Source organism: Penaeus monodon, chromosome 5 (assembly GCF_015228065.2).
Source record: "Penaeus monodon isolate SGIC_2016 chromosome 5, NSTDA_Pmon_1, whole genome shotgun sequence".
Taxonomy (NCBI): domain Eukaryota; kingdom Metazoa; phylum Arthropoda; class Malacostraca; order Decapoda; family Penaeidae; genus Penaeus; species Penaeus monodon.
Genome location: NC_051390.1, coordinates 26830127 through 26845126, shown reverse-complemented (window position 1 = coordinate 26845126; position 15000 = coordinate 26830127).

Genomic DNA, 15000 nt, shown 5'->3' with positions numbered 1-15000 from the left:
CACACACACATACACACGCAACACACACACACACACACACACACACACACACACACACACAACACACACACACACACACAAAAACAATATATATATATATATATATATATATATATATATATATATATATTATTATATAATATATATATATATATATGATATAGACATTGTATATATATATATATAATATATATATATGGTATTTATACTTCCTGGCAGGCTTGTACAGGTGGGCTTGGCTACCTGTCTTTTTATGTATATTGTAACTATTATTTCTCAATTCCTCTGAACTTCTCCCTCTTTCTTACTCTGTACAGATCTTAAATGTGTTGTGGTGGGTGTCGACTCCTCCAGCGACCGCACATTCGGCGTCATGCACTTTTTCTCCGCGTGGAGTGTCAACCGAGCTTTCAAACGCCCAGTTTTAGGTAACGGGATCACATACCCTGGTTGAGTTACGGTAAGGGTTCCATTAAGAGTTTACATTCTGGCCAACAATGCGAATGTTGGACAGTTCGAATCGACTGCATTTTTGACATTTTTCTCGCTTTCGATCGACTCCCTTAGGATTTTTAATCAGAATACGGACTGTGCATATTGTTAAAAAAGCCGTAGCCGTTCTCATTTTTAATATCGCTGAGTGAAAACAGGGGGTCCGGGGTAAAAGATAAACAGAAAACAAAATTAATAAATAAACTACAGAATATTGAGGATAGCTAAGGTTGGAAACGGGTTATAAAAGATCATTAAATGTAAACTTATCTGAAGCATAACATCAATTGAATTAGCACCTCAGGAAACCCATATAAAAATGGAAAAAAATATCAAAACAAGCTTAACCATCTAACACACTGTAATCATCTGCTCGCACGCACACACACACACACACGCGCTTGTAAACAACTCACTACATCTGACGAAACAGATGGATAAAACACACTTACATTTTCCCTCAAAGACGAAATGAAACCTCCCCCCGCCCCTCTTTACCCTCAGTACTTTTTCTCCAATAATTGATACATCTCTCCCCATCTTATTCACCCAGATCCCCTGTTACACACGCTGTGGACGAGGTGACGTGCCTCAAATGGACCAGTGCCGACACCCAATGCTGCTATGGTACGGTCCAAGTAAGCAATGGCTGGCTCCGAATTGACCTAGGGGCGCCGCTCAAGATCTTCGGTGTCATCGTCGGGACCATAGCTTTGGGGAGCTCTGAGGTAATGGAGATGATGGAGGTAAAGGGGATGATGGAGGTAATGGTTGGTGATGAGGTAATGGGGATGATGGAGGTAATGGTGGTGATGAGGTAATTGGGGATGATGAAGGTAATAGTTGGTGATGAGGTAATGGATGATGGAGGTAAAGGGATGAGGATGGAATAGTTGGTGATGAGGAAATGGGGACGATGGAGGTAATGGGGATGATAGAAGTATTTTTTGAAAATAAGGTAAAGGTGAATATGACGGTTGTGAGGTAATGGGGATGATGAAGGTTATAAGGATGATGAGGTAATGGATGATCATGAAGGTCATGAGGTAATGGATGATGGAGGTCACGGGGATGGCCTGGCCTTGGCTCGGGTCTTTTTGTAATGGATCAAGGTTACATTGCTGGGGTGTTGTTTCAACTGCCTTAATTTTCAGCTTTCTTGCTCTGACAGCTTGTTGGCATTCATTAGACCCCCATGGTACTGGATTTTGACGGTAATGCCCGCTACTTTTGGGAATGGATGCTTCTGCTGCAAGGTGATTCGTGATGTGAGTGATTAACAGCATTTTAAAGACACTGGCAATCATTTACAGACCCAAATGCAATACTGCAGTTGATCTAAAAAGATTCCAGTCCGCATTTTCCCAAGTCGCCATCTCTGCACTCCTTTCGCGGGGAATACCATTCACCTCCTCCAAAAGTATTGGAAAGTGGTCGCTTCCATGTAAGTCTTCCATAACCTGCCAAGTGAAATTCATCTGTGAATCAGGTGAGACAATTGACCGGTCTATATTGGAGAATGTCCCAGTTTTAATTTGGAAATGTGGGGAGTGTCATGTTCAATAAAACTGCATTACTCTTAGGAGCAAGGACTCCAAGGCCCTTCCTCGGGGATTTGGGCCCCAAAGTGTCCCCCCAGAGGTGATGCCGACCATTGAAATCTCCCAAGAGTAGAAATGGATGTGGCAACTGTGCCCAAGTATATCTTCCAAATCATTAATGTTCAGGCTTATGTGGAGGAAGGTAGATGGATGCAACAGTGTAAGTCGTGTCAAGCCTATTCTTCACAGCCTTCACCTGGCAGTGTTGTCTGCAGGTGGATGGCCTGGAAAAAGGAATATCCTGACGTACTGCTACCCCTCCATGAGGTCCATTGTCAAAAGTCCCATAATGGCCTTGAATTTGGAATCCCCCTCGGGGAAAATCAGATGATTTCCCAGGTCATAATTCTTGAATCATACACAAACTGGTTACATGAAGGTTTATCAGATGTTGCAGTTTCTTCCCATTTGCATGAATTCCCTGACAGTTCCATTGGATTAGGGTATCAGTTCTTTAAAATATTTTTCATAAGGTGTTTGGCAGCACTGTGGCCCAAGGTTTGCTACACCTTTAGGCTGCCCCTTTTCCAGGATCTTGTGAGCCCTTTAGAGGGGTTGTTTACCCATGGAACTAGTTTCCACAGGCTTCCTTTTGACAGGCTCAGGATTTCTTGCCTGGGGCCCAAAGAACGGACCTGAGCCTTTACTTCAGGGCATTCTGCCTAGCAGCAGAGGCCCCTGTGGATGTGGTGGCAGCTGGAGCAGTCACCGTTGAGACCCTGGAGCCCTCCTGACGGCTCCAAAGACCCACCTTGGAATGAGTCTTTTGAACAGACTCAGGGTTCCTGGCCTGGGCAAAGGGTAAAACCCGAGCCTTGCTTCAGGTGAATTCACTAGCAGCGGAGGCCCCTGTGGATTTGGTGGCAGCTGGGGCTGTCACCATTGAGGCCTCTGGAGCCCACCTGATGGCTCCAAAGACCTTTACTTTGGGAGGAGGAGTCTCCTCAAAAAACCCTTAAACTCCTACTCCGTTTCTGGTGGAATTCACCAATGGCAGTTTCAGCAATGGGGGACTGGGGGTTTAAAGAAGTGGAAGGTGTGTGGGGTAAGAAGCATTGGAGGGCAAGTGTTGGTGGGAAAGAGGAAGACCAGAACCGAAGCAAAGGATTTTACCTGGCTGTGCAAACAGCACCCAGGCACGCGCTTTGCCTCTGGAAAACTAACTTCCCCTTTGCCCCTCATATCAATACTTTTCAACTTTGTACCTCTCCATGCTTTGAAGAAGCTTCATGAGCTTCTTTGCAGTGGTAACAGCATATGGACCGGGGACAGTTGTCATCTCCTTGATGACCTGTCGTACCACACTTTACACATACTCTTGGTTGTCCATTTCCCTTTTAAAACGGCAAGAGTTGGCTCCATGCCCATAACCTAGCAGTGGAAAGCACCGCATAGGGTTGGGCACATATGGCTTTACCTTGAGGTGGTACCATCCCAATTAACTGATTCTGGAAGGACCAACATATTAAATGTTAGAAGGAGAGCTGGTGTAGACTGTTCCAAACGTCAATTTTCTTCTTAAAACGTTTTACTCCCAAATACATTAAAATTCTCTAGTTCCTCTAACAGTTTCTCCTCAGAATACCTCATCAGGTCCCCCGAAAAGGGACAATTCCCTTACACTGATGAGGGTTTTTGAGGAGAACATGAAACTTGGCCCCGGGGAAATGTTGCATACGCATGCAACGGTCACTCTCATCTGGTGACAAACCTCACTATCAGGCTACTCCTCGTGTGGGGTGATGCGAGGATCACGTTGACATACTTCAACTATTTTCCTATGTATTTCAAAAATCAAGATCCATGTTTGATACACCCAATCAAATGGTCTTCACTATTTAGTTACTTACTATATGAATACTCTCATATTACCAGGAAAGATTTCCCTTAGTGGATTGAGGAGGACTTTTCCCTTTTTCCCTGGTTTGGGAGCCCGGGGAACCATTACGATTCCCTTTCTTGCCCTTTGGAAGCGGGAAAGGCTGCAGAGTGACAACAGGGTGATGTTCTAGAGGAATGGTTGGGGGTTTACGTAGATCGTCAGGGAGAGGGCTAGATCTTTGTAAATTTGTAGTACTCATACAAGTTAGAATTCTTCATTTCCTCACCCCCCCCACCCACCATGGAGTCCAACGAGGGGAAGCCACTGGGGTTATGAGGAAATATACACAGCCACTGTTACAGTACTGATGGCAGTCGCGAGACCTATGCGCTGCCGACTGAATAGTACCTGTTTGACCTAGCCATATTTGACCAGCCGATTGACTTGACCGGGCCTTGATCAAGCCACCCGTCTAACCAGAATAAAGGACCAAAGAGGTGTGTTGCTAGCTGCAGGGTGCAGCGTGCAGCATCGCTCAACCTCCAGGACTCCTGTCTCCTGGTATTACGGGATGCCACGCACGGCAAACACATGTGGGAGAGTTCTCCCTGGTCCAAGATGAGATGAACCAGGGGTGGGTGCACCATCCCCTCTCATAGGCCTTGGTGCACCAGGAAGCCATTTTGTTTCATCCCTCACTGGTGACCCCTCCAGTATGGGTAACCCTCTGGTCCAGCTCACCAGATCATTGGGACCTCAAGCCCCCCCACCGCGGCAAGGCGGCTTCGTTAGGGGGGGGAATGGTGTGAGTCCTTCGACCCCATACCACCCTCTCAGAGCTATGGTAACGGGTCAAGCGAGCTACCAGCCCCTCAGCCCGTGATGCATGCACCATGACCCCCAGTCAGAGGTGAATAGACTGGCGCACGAGTTCTCTGCGAGAACAAGTAGCAACAGCCCGCCAGCTGAACTGAGGGAAAGACAAGAAAGCTACAACCAGACAGACTTGCTATATCAGAGAAAGGGCAGCCGAACCCGATAACTCAGACGTATCTTTTCTCTGAGGGAACTAAGAAATGCATGTAAAACCAGTTGTAACAGCCCCGGGCTCTGATGGATCTCGTACCCCATCATTTCCACCAGGGACTAGTAGTGAGGTTGCATTCCTGCAAATCATCAACAAGTCCTGGGAAACTTCCACTCTACCCCAGAGTTGGAAGGGGGCTACCAGAGTTCCCATCCCTAAACCAAAGGAGCCAAGGAAGTACCGCCCATCTCTCTCCTCAGCTGTCTGGCCAAGACGGCCGAGAGGATGGTTCTGAACCGGCTCCGATGGAAAATGGGTCCCCCACATGAACAATCTCCACGGGTTCACCAGGGGCATGAGCACAGCACACAGCATAGCCACTCTCTTGAGGACAATAACTCGGGCACATCTGTGGTAGTATTCCATGACCTGGAGAAGGCTTTGAATTGGCAAAAAACCCCTTTTCCATTCAGGAGAGCCTGATCCAAAAAGGAATCAGAGGTAAGCTCTTGGCCTGGATAGGTGACTACTTTAGGAATAGAACAGCCAGTCAAATTCCAAGGTCACCTATCACAACACATGCCAATAGAGAATGGAATTTAACACATTAATGTCCTGTATCCTCAACATAAACCTCCCAGTGGGGTGCAAGATCATCTCCAATGCAGACGGGTCTTGCTATCATCTCCACTGGAGCCACACTGCCTAAACAAGCCCAGCGTTGTCTGGATCTCGTATCGAGACAGAGAAATTCCCAAGCACCAAGTCTGAAAATTTAGGGAATGGACTTGGAGTGGGTTCAGGAATTTCCTCTACCTTGGGTTAAAGATAGACCGACCCTCTCCCTTTCCCGAAGGGGTCCAGTACCGGTTGGCCTGAACAAAATCAAGACTTTTCCGTCATGAGGAGCAATGAGTGGAAGATGCATAAAGGGGCCAGGGCACAGAGTCTAGATCATCTATGCACATGCTGTCAGGCCATTGTAGCGTAGTCCAAACGAAGCTGCCAGGGTTCATTTGAGTGCCCCAAGGTGGGCCTCCGGGCCCACCTTGGGGCACCTCTCATCCGAGGGTCGGCGGTTCGCGCCCCGCCCAGGCCCCGAGAAGTTGCCAATTGTCGCCCCGGGAGGTTATGCTTGGCTGGGCACCACGGGCGGGTAAGGACTAGGATCAGCCGAGTCAGCAACTAGCTGACCCCACGTAACCGAGTCGGCATAGTCGGGGCACAGGCCGGGCTCCCTCATGGAAAAGCCCGGGCAAGGCTAAGCCGCATATTGGATTATCCTTACCAAGGTTGGGCAGAGGTCCCAACCTCCTACTGGTGGCAACCGTCTCCCTTGGCCTCACGAAAGATCTAAAGGCAGGCCCCAATTTATTATCAAAGGTCATCCAGGCTCCCAGAATAGAAGCCTAAGGGCATAAAAAGTCAGGGCACCCTAGTTGCTGTTTGCAAAACAACTCCTGGCTGTCTCCACAGCAAGGGGTAAAACGCCATCAGCTCAAAGAACCCCCCTTGCCAAGGGCATGGATCCTCCCACCTGACTTTGTCGAAGTTTCCCGGTGGCACAACCTCGATAGAGTTCTCGGTCATGAGACTGGCAACCAAAAAGAATGAATATTCCCCGCCTAGCCTAAAACAGAAACCCGAGGGTCATCGCAACCATCACTCCTCCGGGCAAACAGGAACATTTACACGGATGGATCGGTCGATCCCTTGACCCACACTTTCAGGACCGGTTCGCAGCAAGAAAGCCACAAAATCCATGGAGGGTAACAGACAAACACCTCCTCGCTACAGGAAAAGGCAGTTGCTATCATTGGAGCACGAGCCACGCGTCCGTGAGGGAAGGACACGTGGTCATACGTACAGACCCAAAAGGGGCCACGACTGTCTTCAGCATGCTACCACTGACAATATCTACCTTCTGACTACCTCCTCACCACTGCACAGAGCATCTTGCACAGTGTTTAAGAATTATCATAAATGGGTTCTAGCCCCATAGGGATCAGAGGGAATGAGGCCCTTTCGACAGACTAACCGAAGTGGCAGGGGTATGCCCCCTAATCCCCTGATACATATCAGAGCGAAAATTACTTAGAAGAAGGTACGGTGATGGCAACTCCTTCCTCCTGCAGCTTCACGAGAGGAAACGAGATCCTCCCCCTCGGCAAACTCTTTTTCTCAGACGCACCGTCATTGAACCACTGGCACCTTTTGAAATAAACAACAGAGGTACCGAAGTCATATATATATATATTTTATATATATATATAATATATATATATATAAATATATATAATATATTAATATATAAAATATATATATTGTGTGTATGTGGGGTGTGTGAATGTGTATGTGTGTGTATGTGTATGTATATGTGTTTGTGTATGTGTATATAGTGTGTTTGTGATTATATATTGTATCACACACCCATGTGTGTGTGTGTAATGGCTTTGGTAGTTCATCTTGCTCTACTTTTATTTACCATTTATGCATTTTTTTTTTCCATCTCTTGGTTAATACAAGTTTGCGTAGAGAAAATTGGCATACCTGTCTTTATCGTAAAACCAAAACTTTTATATATGTATCTATTATTTCAATAAGCAGAAAAATATGCTTCGTTATAATCCGAGTACATTCAAAATGCATATACAAATGCATATGCTCATGATCATTTTTCAACAGAATATTCATCTCTTCTTACACATTCCAATGTTTTGTTGTCTGCCCCATCCACAAGTTCAATGTATTGCTGCAACACTTCCTTGTTAATCATCGGTTGTTACATGCTAAATACGTGACTTACAACGATGACAGGCAGACTACATGCAGGGGGCCAAGGAGAAAAAATCTCGCTCCTGGGAGCAGTAGCACTCCATCATTACTGACAATAAAGGAGCAAGACTTCTAGGTTGCCCCTTTCCCCTAAGTCCCCCCACCCCCCATACTCTTGTGGGGCCCATCATTCGGGCCATACAATCAATATCTGTGTGTGTGGTGTGAGTGTTGTGTGGTGTGTGTGTGTTGTGGGTGTGTGTGTGTGTGTGTGTGGGGGTTTTTGTGTGTGGTTGTTGGGTGTGTGTTTGCTTTATCATCGTCATTACATGATTTTTGACAATTTTACCATCACAAATATTTTGTGTTATTTTATGTCTAAATGTAAGTATTGATGTGTGGCCAGGGGAGTGGGTCGACCCTATAGACATTTAAACGGATTTAGGTATAGAGGGGGGTATGGGCATGGCAGGGGGGCGTGGTATGGAGGGAGGGTGTTCGGAATGGAAAAAAAAGTACGCTATAAAACCATATTCTTAAAACAAGTTGTAAAATTTTGCTTCAAAGAAAAACAATCGAACGGTAAAAATTTCACATAAAAATATATATTTTTTACACGTAATCCATTTCCTTCACACATAATTATAGCATGACTTTTCAAAACATCAAATTGGATGTTAAGATCTAAACTCTAAGTTTTAAGATGCCAGCTTTTCTTTTTAAAAAAAAGGTCATTGTAAGCCTAGTAACCCAAAGCAGGACTCACCCGGTTTTTCTCCTGTGTTTGGACGATTTTACGGGGATAAAACCCCCTCAATGGTTGTCCTTTACTCAGAGTGTGCGTTTTGTGGTGTGTGACATACCCCAAAATTTGTGTGGATATTATGGTCAGGGACTCAAAAAAAACAGTGCTTAGAAAAATTACGAATAGAGTGGTGCTAAGGAAACGGGGTGCTGTCCCAACGACCTTTGGCGAGCCCCTGGGAAGTATGTGTGACAGCATTTGGCCCGGCGCCGCACCCTCCCGCGCCCGACCGCAGGAATTTAATCCCCCAAGAAGCGGGGGGAAAAACCACCCCCCACTGTCCTACCATGGATGAGGGTGGGACGTGCTGATGCCCCCCAGGCCAGTGCCAACTACCACCCCCTCAACCCTCCACTCATGGGAGGGATTGATTCCACCGAACATGGGATGTGAACGAGTGGATTGACTGCCGACCCTGAGCTGAAACGGGGGGGATTCCAACTCTTTCAGCCCAGAGGGAAAAAAAGAAAAAAACCATGCCAATAACACAGAAAACCTGCCCAAAAAGAAAAACGGAACGACCCAAAAGCGCGAACCCTCGCCCCCCGGGGAGGTACTTTAGACTGGCCTTTCCGGGGAACACGACCTTCCGTCGAAAAAATAAGGGGAGGGGGAGGTCAGCCAGCCCCGCCCCCCCAAGGGGGAAGGGCCCCCGTAGACGGGTGCGGGGGATGTACCCTGCGCTACGTCTATGTACGACGAGAAAACAACAATATGTGGCCCTGATGTTAATGGCATTTTTGCGGGGATCTCTCTCAGAAAAAAAGACGAGTTTCGCCTAAAAAAAAAAAATACGGGGGGAATACCGGGTTTACCGGGTTTTCCAAAGGAGGCGGCCCTGAGGAAGCACGCATCTTCCGGGCGTTTTTAAAGCCCGGAGGTTATAAGGGAGGACAGCCCTTGAACGGGCCTCTTTTGTATGGAGCGGGAACAGCCGCCCCCTACAGAGTACCAATTTTTTTGGAAAGATACATAGAGCGAGCCCCTTTCGACCGTGGTGCTCAAGGTTTGTTGTAAAGTGCAAGCTTTGGGCCACGTGCAAATATGGGAGGAAGGCACAGCGTGTGTGTCTGTGCAGGAGCCACCAGGGCAAAGGACGCCCGCAAGAAACGACAAAAAGGCAAGGGACAATGAGGACGCCGCCACCATCGTGAAGGGGTGCGGTCGGGGCAGAGCGGAAGGTGGACGGCCCTGGCACCGAAACTGCCCCCCACAAACCGCCACGAGCACCCCCCCCCCCTGCCCCGACCGTCCCCACGACTGCGGAGTGGCGATCCCCAGCCCACCCCACACACACCCCCCCTGGGCCGCGTGAGTCACCAACCCACGGGAATCCCGCAACTGCCAGGGGGTTTCCCCCATCCTGGAAACAGTGCCACGGGAGAAAACCTTTGGTGAAAAAGACATGGATACGGCCGAGGAAAAAGAACATCAGGCAAGAGATTGTGAAATAAAAAAAAGACAGGCAAGAGATTGCTAAATTTAAAAAAAAATGAAAATGGAGAACAAAAGTGATCGTGTAGACAGGGAAATGTGCGTTCTGATGATGTTAGTGATGTTAGTGATGTGAAAATACGAATGAGGTCTCTAAAATTTTTATTACGCCGAAAAAAAGGGAGCGTTAGACGGGAAAAAATGTGCTTTTCGATGATGTAGTGATGTTGAAAATACGAAGGGGGTTTGATATTTTTATTTACGCACGTGCGTTCTGATGATTTAGTGATGTTTAGTGATCTGAAAATACGAATGGGGTCTTTTAATTTTATTACGCACGGCGGACCACTGAAAAACAGTGAGACAGTGCCCCTAAAAATGACCCCTGCAAAAGATGCAAAGGAAACGGCCGATTGTGGGACATCACTCAAAAAAATGCTATCAGGTACGGATTATGCTATAGTATAAATACGCGGGAAACGCGCAAAAAGAAAATAAAGAAGATACAACACAAATACGTAATGCAGTACAAGAAATAGCAGCCCAAAAAGATTTTCATCAAACGAAATTTGACAATCATTTAAACATAGGGTGTGATGGGGGACAAAAAAACAATTATTTTTCTTTCATGGAATATACGTGTGCAACCGTAAAATTAATGACTTGCTTTATATATTCATAAAAAAATAATGTTGAGTTATCTGTTTAAAAGAGCCCTTCACATCACCCACTAAAAAAAAAACCCCCCCTAAATTAGAGGCTACCACCCTATAAAAACCAGGAAAAAGGGCCCTTTTGACTTATTCAGTCCCCCCCAAAATACCGCATAAGTTGGTGCGAAATCTAATGACAAAAATGTGCAGTACGATTTACATATTCGAACAGCCTCGGGGTTTTTTCCTCTGTACAATGTATACCAAGGTGTAAAATTTTTTCAGACTGATTCACGCCCAACTTTCAGATCACGGAAAATATGCATGGGAGATTTTAAGCTAGACTTTATACATTTGGAGATAGTAAGAAATAAAAAAGGCGAAGATTCCGACATTTTGTGAAAAACAGATCATGACAGTATATGTCGACGGGCAAAACTCACGTGGCGGGGGAGGCTAGATTTTGTCAGAAGCAGCTTGAAAAAAGGCTAATCAGTGAAATTGCAAAGTAAAGAGATACGCTGTTGATAATATCAGTCACCAAAAACAAAAAAGGGGGCAAAAATTTTTACCCCCTACCTTGAGCATCACTTTTTAAAACAGTATCTTGATGGTACAATGATACCAGTAACAAGGTTGATAAAATTTTCCATGGGCATAAACAGTGGTCCTGATTACTACAACATGGGGCGTCCAAAAAAACCTTCAAAAACAGCAACTCAAAAGCTGCAAAAAAACCTAAATGGGTCGGTGACCCCACTTTTTAAGGAACAAAAGCGAGTTTTAGGAGCTTTTGTATTACAAGCAGGATAAACCCCCTGACAACCTTATTGAATTTCTTAAGGGTAACAAAAACCCAGGGAATAAAAAATAATTTCAGAAAGAACACTTTTAAAAGTTTCCCCACAAAGCATTAACAAAAAACACCCAATTGGGGGCTGGAAAAAAAAAAATCGAATTTCAGGCAAACCAACTAAAACCCCGCAGTTCCATAGCCTTTGCACAAGCAGATATGTCCTTTTCAAAAGGGTGGAGCGTCCAAATTAAGCTCACTTCCCACAAATATTCAGGATACCTTATCAATCTAAAATTGACGCAAATTTTCCCTTGAGATTTGGGTGTTCTGATACGACCCCTAGACTTTTGCTGAGATATGAGTGGGAAATGAACAATGCACTGTCAAAAGGAAAAAACGTCCGCCCCCCGGGAGGGTGGGAAATTTCCATAGTGTCCTCTGCCTTATAGCTCAGGTACCCCGGTAATCCCCCTTTTCACCTATACAGGTTAAGTTTTTCACAAGGTATTCGCTTTGGGTCCTGGACACGCAGTCTAATCATCCCTATACCCAAACAAACCTGATAAATACCCACCAATTTCATTTAACCCCCATGTGTATGCAAAGTTCTAGAAAGGATAATTTTTAACAGACTCAAATACGGTTACAAAGGGAAATTACTCACAGACTGTAGGATTTTTATCGGGACGTGGGAACAACATTGCTTTGCGAGTACTTTTCACACTCTAATCCGGAAGCCCACTGTTTTTTTTTGCCTTTTAAATCAGCTTTTTACATTGCAAACAGAGAAGACCTTTTTGAAAATTTGTAAGCTTTGGCATCCGGGGGAAGATATTGAACTGGTTTGAAAGTATCTCTCGAACGATCGCAAGTTTGGGCGTTCAGGGGGGTGAAAAAGTTCCACTTCACGTCTTTTGAACTTGGGACGCCACAGGGAGGAGTTTTCACCCCCATGTGTTCAATGTCCCAGCACAAGCTGGGGGCAGATATCCCCCTTTGGGGGTGGGAATCCATATATGCATGCTGTGACATATGCGTCAGGCATCTCACAAGGAGGATGCAAAAAATTCTCGACAGAATCACAGCAAAGGCACATGAGTGTGGGGTTAGTCATTTCCGCTGAGAAAAAAAATGGCCTTAAAAACCCTGTATCATACCCCCCCACTTTTCGCATGGTGACCAGGGGCTTGACATATGCCAAATATAAATATCTCGGGGTGAATGTAAATGATGCCCGACCCGGTCCTCTCTCTAAAGAAAAGGGCTCTGGGAGAGATTTAAACCTTTGAAAGTTCTTGTCGGAAGAGAACATGGGGATCAATGTTTTAAGGTCGCTAGACGTTTTTACTTTGGTTTATAAGGTCAGTTGTAGGGCTACCAGCACTGACGGGGTGTAAGGAATCAAAAAAAGGATTTTTGGGGGTAGTGCAAAATGAAGCAGAGGATTTTCCCCGGCGCCCGAGAACAGCAAGGATAGTAAAATGAGATCAGAATTAAACTTACCCTCCATTTTTTGATGAAAATATTTATTTCCCCCATATTTGGGGGCAAAAACTCTGAGGGAACCCTCGTATCTCTCAGATTTCCAAAAAAAAAACTGCAACATAAAAAAAGCAAGTGACGTGAAAATCAACACACGGCGCCCTCTGATACAAAAATCTCCAGAACATTTTAAAATCAATGTTCCAATTAGTAAAATACCCAAAAGGTCGCTCCATTCCACCATGGAAAAATTTTAACATTTGACGTGCCCTTACATGTCTACCACAAAAAAAAAAAAGGGGGCATAACTGTGGTTGAAACAAATTGCGCTAGCAACGGTAACGGAACACACAAATTATGGGTGATGAGCATATGAGTGTTTCCCGGGCGGGTCCTACAGTCTGGATACAAAACTGGTTGTGCTTTGGGTTACAAAAATGGCTTCTAAAAATAAGTTTAAAATGGAATACAAAAACGGGCCCGAATAACAACGGACTGGCAGGTAAAACTCCCGCAACGGAATTCTTAATGTCTAGGGGTCTAGAGTTTTCTGGACTCCAAAGTGCTTTCGGACGTAAATTCTTTCAAAGCAGGTGGCGATGAAAAAATTTTGAGTTTTCATTAAGCGTAAAGTAAATAGCAACAGAGCGTAAATTTTAACATTCAGTTTTTATGGATACCTTTCCCTGTTGGATACGCAAGCCGACCACGTAGACAAAATGGCGAAAGAAGCCTGCAGCAAGGATATTTTGAAATAGATCTTTTGGTGCCTCTTGCAGGTTGCACATATATTGAAAATTCTCATAAGGAAGAATAGTAGATTGATTAACACCAAAGGCCCCGAAAGTGTACCATAAGGGACTACGATCAGTAAGGGATGGGAAGCTTCCCAGGGGGCACCGAATCAAAACCAGACATTGTGACGTGGTTATTGCCAAATACTTTAGGTTAAAAAGTACTGGCATTTCACGGTGCAAGAAGTGCAAATCTAGATGTAGACGTGTAAGAAGAAAACAAACGAAAGCTTGAGCACTATATCCGGAAAGTCATGGATACAGCCTTTCAGACCACCCAACAGAGGTATAAAAAAATATGTAAATTTCATTTTATCTGATACATTGGAACATAACCTATATACCCTAAATTTACTAGTGATAATCCCCCTATGCAAATAAAGTGTTTTTTCAAAACAGTGGCAAAAGCATATGTAAGTAAAAATTTTTTTAATGTATGGGTTTATTTTATTTTAAAACCTTGTAAATACCTAGTTACGACTACGTAAAATGTTAGATATATGTAAAACTTAATCAGATGCCCACGCCCGAGCAATAGCCAGGGTGGTAAAAAAACTTACTTAAAAATTAAAAATTAACTTTAAAAATAAACTATGAAAATAAAGCGAAAACGTACATTATATCTTGAGTGCCATTTCAGACCCCCCCAGCATGAGGCGGAGAATAGGTAACTATTTAATTTTCCTCTAATGTCTAGAAGAACCTTATGTTGAAAACCCAAATTTGGAATGTAGTATTACATGACCGCATTCAAAAGTGGCATGCCTTTCCGCACCCCCATACGCCGGCGTGCAATGAGTGATTAAAAACGTGTAAATTTTTCCTTTTCCCTTTAAAATGATAAAAACTTTTATCATAATAATTTTTTAGCCAAATTTAAAGTAAAACATTAAATTTTTATAACCAGCTCAAATGTACCACAGCTTTCCCCCCCCTGTGCAGTTAGCCAGGGTGGTAAATAAAGGCTAAACTAAAAAAAAAAGGTACACCCATCCCAAATAGCTGCCCCACTAAAGGAAAGTGAAATGTTTTTTTTCGAAGCTCCGGGGTAGACGTGGTAAAGTGTCGGCCCCTTATCCCAGGAGGGCGGCGGTTCGCGCCCCCCCCCCGGCGCGAGAAGTTTTCGATTTCCGTCCCGGAGGTTCTGCTTCAGCTGACACAGTGAGCGAGTGGCATTAGTCGACAAGGCCCAGCTCCCCTTTTGGGCATAAAACCGGGTGAAGCAAGTTCGCATATCGGATTTTATTTTATCCGCTCCCCAAATTGCAGCATTTTGGGGACAACTTTTAAGTGTTCGGGGACATAGGTTTGTTTTTAAG